Here is a 10,827-nt window from a genome sequence, read left to right on the forward strand (position 1 = left end):
TGCTCTGATTTCAAGCTGTTTACAGAAGAGATGCTTCATGTCTTCGATCAGGTGGACATCAGTACAGACGCAGCCAGAAAGCTCATGTCCATCCGGCAAGGAGGAAGCGTCGCAGACTACGCCATCGCGTTCCGGACGCTCGCAGCAGTCAGCGGATGGAACGAGGCTGCCCTGGTTTCAGCCTTTCACCATGGTTTGTCTGACCCCATCAAAGATGGCCTGGCCTCTATCAGATGCCCAAGTGACCTCGAAACCCTGATCTCATATGCTATTCGTCTTGACAACAGGATTAGAGAGCGCCGCCGAGTCCTGAGCTTCCCTGGCCTCACTGCCTCGACCTGGAGCCCATCTACCTCCTCCAGTGACTGTCCAGAGCCCATGCAAGTTGGCTGTACTCGTCTCTCCGCAGCTGAAAGGGAGCGCAGAAGGAGGGACAAGTGCTGCATCTACTGTGGCAAGCCTGGCCATTTCTGAGCATCATGTCCCTAGCTCTCGGGAAAAGGACCGCCCGTCCAGCCAAGGTAGGGTTGTGATGGGGCCTACCCTCTCTCCCGAACTCCCTGGCCAAGGAGTCTACATCCCGGTCTCCATCTCCTGGGGTGAGTCCGTCCACTCTTGTCAGGCCTTGTTAGACTCCGGGGTGGTGGGAAACTTTATGGATATCCACTTTGCCCAAAGTATCAATGTCCCTACTGCTCCTCTTGAAATCCCACTGTCTGTGTCTGCCCTCGATGGCCAAGCTTTAGGTGACGGAAGAGTCACCCAAGTTACTTCTCCAGTCTTTCTCCAGTCTCAAGCTCACAAAGAAGAAATATCCCTGCATCTGATTCATTCACCAGAGTTCCCAGTGATTCTAGGCCTTCTTTGGCTTACCTGCCACAACCCTTGTATAGACTGGGTAACAAGCCAGGTTGTGGAATGGGGTCCTGCATGCCATACCTCGTCTGCTCTCTAGCTCTCCTGTGTCTCCTGTCGAGCCTCCTGATCTCACAGAGTTATCTCAAGTTCCCACAGAATACTGGGATTTGAAAGAAGTATTTAGCAAAAGCAGGGCTGCCGTTCTTCCTCCGCACCATGCGTACGACTGTGCCATCGACTTGCTCCCTGGGACTACCCCTCCTCGGGGCAGACTGTTCTCCCTCTCTCAGCCAGAACGCAAGGCCATGGAGCAGAGGTGGAAAAACTGGATTGACAAAGTAAAAGTCCTGCTTAGGTTTTCCTTCTGCCTGTGCTCTCAACACAGGTGATTTCACCAATTAGCTCATCAACCTGGCTTAGGGGATGTGGTAATTAGGATCAGCTGGTTCATTGAATTGGCTGGAGCAAAAATGTGGCAGGGTTTTTACTTTCTGCACCCGGGTTTTTCCACCTCTGCCATGGAGGAATACCTCAAGGACGCCCTGGTCTCTGGGTTCATTCGACCCTCCACCTCACCTGCTGGTGCCGGCTTCTTCTTTGTCGGCAAGAAGGATGGGGGGCTCCGACCATGTATTGACTACAGGGGCCTGAACAAGATCACTGTGTGCAACCGCTATCCCCTTCCACTGATGTCCACAGCATTCGACCTGCTCCAAGGCGCCACCGTCTTCACCAAGTTGGACTTACGGAACGCATACCACCTCATCCGTATCCGACAGGGAGACGAGTGGAAGACTGCCTTTAACACCCCGTCAGGGAACTACGAGTACCAGGTGATGCCCTTCGGACTCACCAATGCACCAGCTGTTTTTCAGGCCCTCATCAACGACGTCTTGAGGGACATGATCAATCAGCACGTTTTCGTCTACCTCGATGACATCTTAATATTTTCGAAGACCTTGCAGGAGCACCGCCACCATGTCTGTCAGGTTCTCCAGAGGCTGCTACGGAACAATCTGTTTGCGAAGGCCCAGAAATGCGAGTTTCATGTCCCCGAGGTCTCCTTCCTGGGATTTATTGTACAGACGGGACAATTCCAAATGGACCCAGCCAAGACCCTGGCCATCCGGGACTGGCCCACTCCCAAGTCCGTCAAGGAGGTGCAGTGGTTCTTAGGATTCGCTAACTTTTACTGCAAGTTCGTCAGGAACTTCAGTTCCGTAGCAGCACCCATGTCAGATCTCACCAAAAGGACTGGTGGATCTTATGTCTGGTCTCCTCAGGTGGAAAAGGCATTTAAAGACCTCAAGCACCGCTTCTGCATGGCACCCATTCTGGTCCTCCCGGACACTTCTCAACCATTCATTGTTGAGGTGGACGCCTCGGACAGTGGTGTCGGAGCGGTTCTCTCTCAACGCTCAGAGGGGAAGGTGCACCCCTGCGCATACTTCTCCTACTGCCTGAGCCCTGCGGAGTCCCGGTATGATGTGGGGGACCGAGAACTGCTAGCGGTCAAACTGGCCCTTGAGGAGTGGAGGCACTGGCTGGAGGGAGCGCAACATCCATTCCTGGTGTGGACGGACCACAAGAACCTGGAGTACCTTCAGCAAGCCAAGAGACTGAACCCACGACAGGCTAGGTGGGCCCTGTTTTTCAGTCGTTTTAACTTCACCCTATCGTACCGCCCCGGCTCTAAGAACACTAAGCCTGATGCACTTTCCAGGCTGTTCTCTGCCACCAACAGGGAGAATGAAGTTGGGCCTATCATCCCTGTGTCCCGGATTGTGGCCCCTGTCCGCTGGGGTGTCGAGGAGATCGTCCGACGGGCTCAACGCCAGGACCCCAGTCCTGGGACGGGGCCACCGGGCCTCTTGTATGTCCCTCGTCAAGCCCGGGCCAAGGTTCTCCAGTGGGGTCACTCGTCCCCTCTCACCGCCCACCCGGGAGCTCGGAGGACCCTGGACTTCTTGAAAAGACGCTTCTGGTGGCCGAGCATGGATAAGGAAGTGAGGTCATTCGTCCTGTCCTATGATGTTTGCACCAGAACCAAGAACCCACGACAGCGTCCCCAGGGCCTCCTGCATCCCCTGCCCATTCCCCAGCATCCCTGGTCCCATGTGGCAGTCGACTTCATCACGGGTCTTCCTGACTCACAAGGTAACACTGTCATATCGGTCATTGTCGACAGATTCTCCAAGGCCTGCCGCTTCATACCACTGTGCAAACTCCCTTCTGCTCTGGAAACAGCCAAACTTATTTTTAATAATGTCTTCCGAGTTTTTGGTCTCCCACAGGACATTGTCTCAGACCGGGGGCCCCAGTTCTCCTCCCGAGTGTGGCACGGCTTCTGCAAGCTCATCGGGGCCACTGCCAGCTTCTCCTCTGGGTTCCACCCCCAGTCCAATGGCCAGACGGAGAGGCTCAACCAGGACCTGGAAACCACCCTGCGAGGCCTGGTGATGGATAACCCGACATCATGGAGCACCTGGCTGCCATGGGCAGAGTACGCCCACAACACCCTGCAGTCATCGGCCACCAAGCTTTTGCCGTTCCAGTGCCAATTCGGGTTCCAGCCACCTCTGTTTCCGGACCAGGAGGAGGATGCTGGGGTGCCCTCGGTCAACCAATATGTGAGACGGTGTCGCAAGACCTGGAGCAAGGTCAGGAGGACCCTCATCCAGACTTCCAGGTCAAACCAGACTCAGGCCAACCGCCATAGAAGGCCTGCCCACATTTTCCGCCCTGGGCAGTGGGTTTGGCTGTCCGCCAAGGACCTTCCACTGTGGGTGGAGAATCGCAAGCTTGCTCCTTGCTATGTTGGTCCCTTCAAAGTTGTGCGCAGGGTGAACCCTGTCTCCTACCGGCTCCAGTTACCACGGACGCTAAGGATCAACCCCACATTCCATGTTTCCCTGTTGCGGCCCATACTGTTGTCCACGTATGCCCCTGACCCTAGGAATCCCCCGCCCCCCCGCATCCTCCAGGGTCAGACTGTGTTCACTGTGCGCCGCCTGCTTGACTCCCACCGGGTCCGCGGTGGGCTCCAATATTTAGTGGACTGGGAGGGCTATGGCCCTGAGGAGCACTGCTGGGTCACCGCTCGGGATGTATTAGATAAGGAACTTTGTCGGGACTTCCATTCGGCCCATCCGGATCGCCCTGGGAACGTCAGGAGACGCTCCTGGGGGGGGGTCCTGTTAGGACTGGGACTGTTTTGGCCTCTAGAGGCCGCTGTTATTTCCTTATCTTGTCTTGTTTGTTTTGGCCTCTAGAGGCCGCCACTGTTCCTGTGTTTTGTGTTTGTGTTGATTGCCTGTTTGTCCTCATTAGTGTCACCTGTTTCCCATTTAGTTTTGTGTATATATACTCCCTCAGTTTGGTCCCTAGTCACGGAGTCTTTGTGCTACCTATGGTTTGTTTCCTCTTTCCCGTGTACCTTGCTTTTGCTCTTGTATTTTTTGGTATTTTGTTTTCTTTGGATTTGTTCTACCCTTTTGGATCTTCTGAGCGTTTTGCATTTGGCCTCTTCTTTTCTCATTTTTTGGACTTTGAACCTTTGGATTATACTTTTTGTTTTTTTGCCCTGGATTGTACATAGTGTATATATTGTAAATAAACTGTTTTTTGATACTCTACTTTCACCTCACGCCTCTGCACTTGAGTCATTCCCCTGGCGGCCTAGTGGGGGTTTGCTAGCTCACTACACCAGCGATCCGGGTTTGATTCCCAGCAAAACCCTAACATATCCAGTGAATGTGGATAGACTAATTCCTGATATTTCACTCCAATGATGTCACTTCCAGTGTTTTCCCGCTGACTAGACGCGCATTGTCAAAATGGCAAACCGGTGCGAAATTAAAATTCTTTTGCCGAACTTGCATTTTTTTGTGTGTGGGGATGTGTCCCTATAACATAAAGAACATTACACGGTGGCGCAAAGATATGAAGTTTATCTTCTCGTGTTGAAAAATATAGCACTTGTTCACTTCGCTCACCCACGAATATGTTCACCACTCGAAGATAAACATATCTTTGCGCAACCATGTAAAATCCTGTATATATTTCAGCTTTGGAGTGTGACAGGACAAAAATAAGTGCACTCCTGAGTCAGTTTTGACCACCCTAACATGCAGGCAGAATTTTGTGAAGATTTGAGCATGTCACATTGTGGTGTTGTGGGCGAAAATTTGTACAAGTGTCCTTTTTTCCCCCTCTCTCTTCAAGCTCCAGAGCAGAGATCTCAGCCTTATGATCAGGTTTGGCAGTGAATATCAGGGTTATGGTGAAGCTTGGTGCAAATGTAAGGCTTACTGCCTGACTCACAAAGCATGCACAACTGTAGACCTCAATTAGGAGTGAATCATTGTTTTAAGGTGCTGCCTGCTTCACAGTGAAACACCACCCAAAGAGTCCGAATGCCTTTGCACGCTTCACATTTGGCCTGAGCTAGTTAAATGATCAGTATAAAAGGGAATAATGAAATAATGAGCTTTGACGCTGGTTGATGGGGTGGGATGCCAGATTGATAAAGCTACGTATAACGTAGTGCATAACTCATGCTTTTATAGATTATAATTCAGTTTCAAAAAGGAGTGTTTTCCTAATTTAATATCAGTAGCAAAAGGAGATCAACAGAATAAATGTATGTTAACATCTAAACCATAAATTATTCAGTGTTTTCTGCTTCTAACAGCCTCAGCTCCAAACAGAGTCAGTCTTTCCCTTTAAGGCTGATATCAGAGTGATGATTCATACAGATATCTTATCCATCCTTTGAAGTAAATGGAGCACAGGAGATGGGATCAATCACACGCTGTTTACTTAAAAAAATACCTAAAATGCTGAAATGTCATGTTTATTGAATCCCCAGTGCTGAGCAGCAAGGTTATTGAAAGGAACACACTTTATTTATTTTTAATAGAACAAATACAGTGCTTGTAAATCATTAATACATACAGTACATCGTCCTTTATTAACACTGACCAGTACCCCAAAACATTTCAGTATAATTACCTATATACAGCAACAAAAGTCATGGATTCGCTTGTTTGAGATCTGCATTCAGGAAGGTCATGAAAACCAGATTTATAAGGACGGGAACAAACAAAACGATGGAAAAAAAACACCCAAAGTTTAAATACAGCACTATACTGACAAGCTACAACAGCATACTAAGGCCATTGTAGAATACAAAAAAAATGGAGCTGGGTGGGGTGGAGTTATAGTCAAAGAATAAACTCTCAAGAAGAAATTATATGAGATTATAGAGTCATAAATTTGTGAACAAATTTGTGGTGGGGAAAAAAAAAACCCAAACCCCTCAGAAATTCAAAGATTAAAAAGTCTGAAATTTACGGGGAAGGAGGAGAAGAACAAGAAAAAAAAAAACCTCACATGTCTTGGCTTCCTGGCTGCAGTGCATTCTGGGAAATCTAGGAGAAACTCCCTTTTATATATTGTGTAATCAAGACATTACATTACAGGCATTCAGTAGATGTTTTTATCCAGAGCAACGTACAACATACCCAGAGCAGCCTGGGGAGCAGGTGCCTTGCTCAAAGGCACTACAGCCGTTCCTGCTGGTCCAGGGACTCAAACCAGCAACCGTTTGGTCCCAAAGTTGCTTCACTAACCATTAGGCCATGGCTTCCCCAATGGCTATTTGAATAGGAAAGACTGTATTTCCTATAACTTTAAGCTCAGCTGTGGCATCTATGGTGTGACAACGTTGATCCAACCTTGCAAAGTGTAGCAGTCTGGTTCCTTTCTTATTTCCTCATAAATTTATGACTTTATAATCTCAGAGAATATATATATATATATATATTTTTCCAGATTATTGCCCCCCTCCTAAGGTGGCGTGGTGGTGTAGTGGTTAGCACTGTCACCTCACAGCAAGAAAGTTTTGGGTTTGAGCCCAGTGGCTGACGGGGACTTTCTGTGTGGAGCTTGTATGTTCTCCCCGTGTCCACGTGGGATTCCTCCGGGTGCTCCGGTTTCCCCCACAGTCCAAAGACATGCAGGTTAGGCTAATTGGTGGCTCTAAATTGACCGTAGGTGTGAATGTGAGTGTGAATGGTTGTGTCTGTCTATGTGTCAGCCCTGTGATGATCTGGCGACTTGTCCAGGGTGTACCCCGCCTCTCACCCACTGTCAGCTGGGATAGGCTCCAGCTTGCCCGCGACCCTGCACAGGATAAGCGGATAATGGATGGATGGATGCCCCCCTCCTTCAGCTCCATTTTTTAAACTTACAACAGCCAGAATACGCCATCATAACATACAGACGATGGATTTGCATAGCATTAAAAATCAAACAAACAAAAGACACAAAACAAGAACCATGTGTTGAAGTGTGTGCTAATTTCACCTGTAACTAATGAGGTAATTTTAGTAAGGTTATGTTTTAAGCTGGCCATATCAAACTAAAATATGAATAATAAATGTGCAGTATGAGAATGAGGCTGTTAAATGTGAAGATTTTCTGCCCTCAGTGCTGACCAGTGTTGTAGTCGAGTCATTAAACCTCGAGTCCGAGTCCAGTCTCGAGTCCCCAGTGTCCAAGTCCGAGTCATTAAAGAAAATTTCAAGTTGATTCCACTATTGATCCGAGTCGAGTCCAAGACTCCAACTGCACCACTTGACAGTGGCTGTTTCAGCTCCATTAACATTAGTTTGTTCCTGAACATGACGTATGAACAGGTGAATGTGCTTCTCTTTGTCAGGAAGTGTGAAGTATTCTGTCAGAGATGGTTGGGAGACGGATGTAAGTGCAGAAGGTGTGTTTATTAATACAAGAGAAGACTGTAAACAATCCAGAACAGCAGGCAAAATCGTAAAACAGTAAAACAAGCAATAGGTCGAGCGAGGCACAAACAGGCTATCGTAGACTCGGCAGAATCAAAGATGAAAAACAGGAAATCAGGGATCAGGAAACCAAACAAGGAAATAAGGCTCGGTAATGTGTCAGCAACGCAACTCAATACTTTGCAAAGTAAGTGTGTTTTTTATTAGATTTTATATCGGCGTGCTGATTGCGCCTTAATCCTGTGCAGGTGCGAGTCATTTACGGCGCGCGAGAGTCCGCTTGACACGCACTGTCCGGAGCGCGCCCGAGAGTCTATCTGATGCACGCACCAAGGCGCTCAGGTGTTGCACTCGTGCACGAAATTAGTACAAAAATTAATGTAGATATAAATATCTTATGCCAAATTATTATGGCATATTACAAAAATAAAGAAAAAAACGAGTCCTCCGCTCCAGCTTCTGAGTCCGAATGCAGTTCAAGTCTGAGTCCGAGTCATCAGTGCTCAAGTCCAAGTCGAGTCACGAGTCCTTAAAATTAGGGCACAAGTCGGACTCGAGTACTACAAGCCTGGTGCTCACTACATTACAATGAATAAATAGTCATGAAAAAGCACATTTTCATCCATGTCATACGTTTAGAGTTAACAAAAATGCAGATATGATTGACTGTAATTTAAAAAAATAGTTTGAAAATTAAATTTAAAGTTCACTCATTTATTTCTGTAGCAGACATTTGGCCACTAAATTCAGTGTTCGTCAAAAAAAAAGGGCCAAAATCACTACAGTCACTAAACTGTGAGATTTAACCAGTGTCCCAAATGCTAGCATTAATGCATTATACAATTTGCCAGAATCACTGTCTGCATCCCAAACACTAGAACATGCAGAATCTGTCTAAATTAGACTTCTTGTTAGCTCAGGGAGCACATAAATTACCCATAATGCACTGTCTCATATGGTGTAGGGAACGACGGTATAGCTGCTAATACATAAGTGATAACAGGAATGAACTTGTTTTGCTTGGACACACCACAGCAATTTAACTACAAGTGGTTAAAAACCATTTTTACAATTTAAAATTGTAACCACTGGCAAAGTTTTATGGTCTTAGACAATACAACCCTGTGGGATATCTTGTTACTGGAAATTAATTAACTTCAGAGTGGTAACAGTAACCTCACATCACGTTGTGGTGCCTCACACCACCTTGCAGTTGATTATTTTCCTAGAACAACATTTCCCCCAAGATGTTTTATGCAACATAATACACTACAAAAATCCAGTACAAGTACAGTGTGTGTGTGTGTCTTTGTAGGAAATGTCTTTGTCTAATGTGTCCAAATAGTACATTTAACAGTTCTTCCACGAAATCGACTCACACATGAGCCGATAGCCAACGAGGCGCGTAGCACCGAGTTGTCTATAAGCCGTGTACGACAAGATTGAGTGGAATAACTGTTTTATTATATCCACATTCAGTGGATTTTGAGAAACAGAGCATTTTTATTTTTTCGTTTTGCAAATTCGATAAATAAAAACTTTATACAAAATGTTTGACAAAATCATTTCCGCTTAGAATGTAAACAAACCGGCAAAAATGCTATCATAATAATAATTCTTGAAAAATAAAAAAAGGTACGTTTTTACCATGAAATACTTTTATTCCATATTTTGTTGAAATTTTTTTTGGGTTGTTTTTGAGTAGAGTTTTTATTTCGGTCTCGGTTAGTTCAGCAACATGCGCTGCCATTTTGTTTTTCTCTACTCACGGTATATGAGCTGATATCCTAGTAGTAGAGTAGCCAATCAGAGTGCACTATTACTCATATCCAGTGAATGTGGATAGAATAAATTCCATTATCCATCAATTATGATGCACTACATCTGACACGATTGGATTTAGAAATATGATCCTAGAACTCAAAAATAAAAAATACACCACTTGAGAGACAGCATAAAATATGACTGCAAGCATTAAGTTCATTTACCAAAGCAATATATAAAAGATTAAATAAATGCTTTTTTTTATTTCTAGCCTTTACCTCAGTGTATTTATCATGTAGAGCATCTTGCCAATCACTGACTAGCTTAAGAACATGCTAGACTCACATGATTGGGGGAAACAAACAAACAAACAAACAAACAAACAAACAAACAAACAAAAAACCTAAGATATCGTTATATTTAATATAGTAGCTATATTATCTGTAACACACACGGTATGCGTCATGTTATGCATTATTTGCTCTGGCAGGGTTTAAGATGAGTGTGTTGATTTAAAGATGCTGCTGTCTCACAGACTACTATAGACAATTCACAAGGAGGCTGTAATCTATATTGTCAGAAACAGGGGTACAGTAGGAATCCATTTCTCTCCCCCAAGATACAATCTACACTAATATACCCCCTGAGACTTATTATTGGACTTCAAAGTAACTATGTGTACCTTTTTAGGGTCAAAAAGGTACATATATGTTCCCAATCAGTGTATAAATAGGACAAATAAGTACCTTAGAGGATACTGCCACGTGGACAAGCCGTTGTATCCTTAATGGTACAATAATGTACTTTGATTTCTGAGAGTGTAGCTACTAAATAGGTTATACATCTATTATAATGTTCTAATTACTTCTTTTAAGGTATTGTTTGTGTAAATTGAGAAAACTTGAAGGGACATTCGGTTTGAAACAGCATCTTACTGTTTTACTTGTAATTCTACTATGAACTAGCATTTGGGATGGACCCTCATTTAGCGGACTGCTTAAAAACATCCGTCTTAACGATCAACAGATTATAATCAAATCAAATCTGTCAACATGATATACAGTGTGTTCAATACCAGCAACGATTGCAGTCAGTCAGGGATCAAGACGCATAAAAGACACGACCATGTAAACTCCGTCTGGACACTTATTTCAAATTCTGACATGAATTTACATTCTAATACATATAATTAACAGTTATTCCACAAAATCGGGTCGTACATGAGCTGATAGCTGATGAGGCACGTAGCACCGAGTTGTCTATAAGCCATGTACGACAAGATTGAGTGGAATAACTGTTTTATTCTATCCACATTCACTGGATTTTGGGAAACAGAGCATTTTTTATTTTGATTTTTTGCAAATTCAATAAATAAAAACTTTATATGAAACGCCCGACA

The sequence above is a fragment of the Neoarius graeffei genome, chromosome 17, assembly GCF_027579695.1.
Source record: "Neoarius graeffei isolate fNeoGra1 chromosome 17, fNeoGra1.pri, whole genome shotgun sequence".
Taxonomy (NCBI): domain Eukaryota; kingdom Metazoa; phylum Chordata; class Actinopteri; order Siluriformes; family Ariidae; genus Neoarius; species Neoarius graeffei.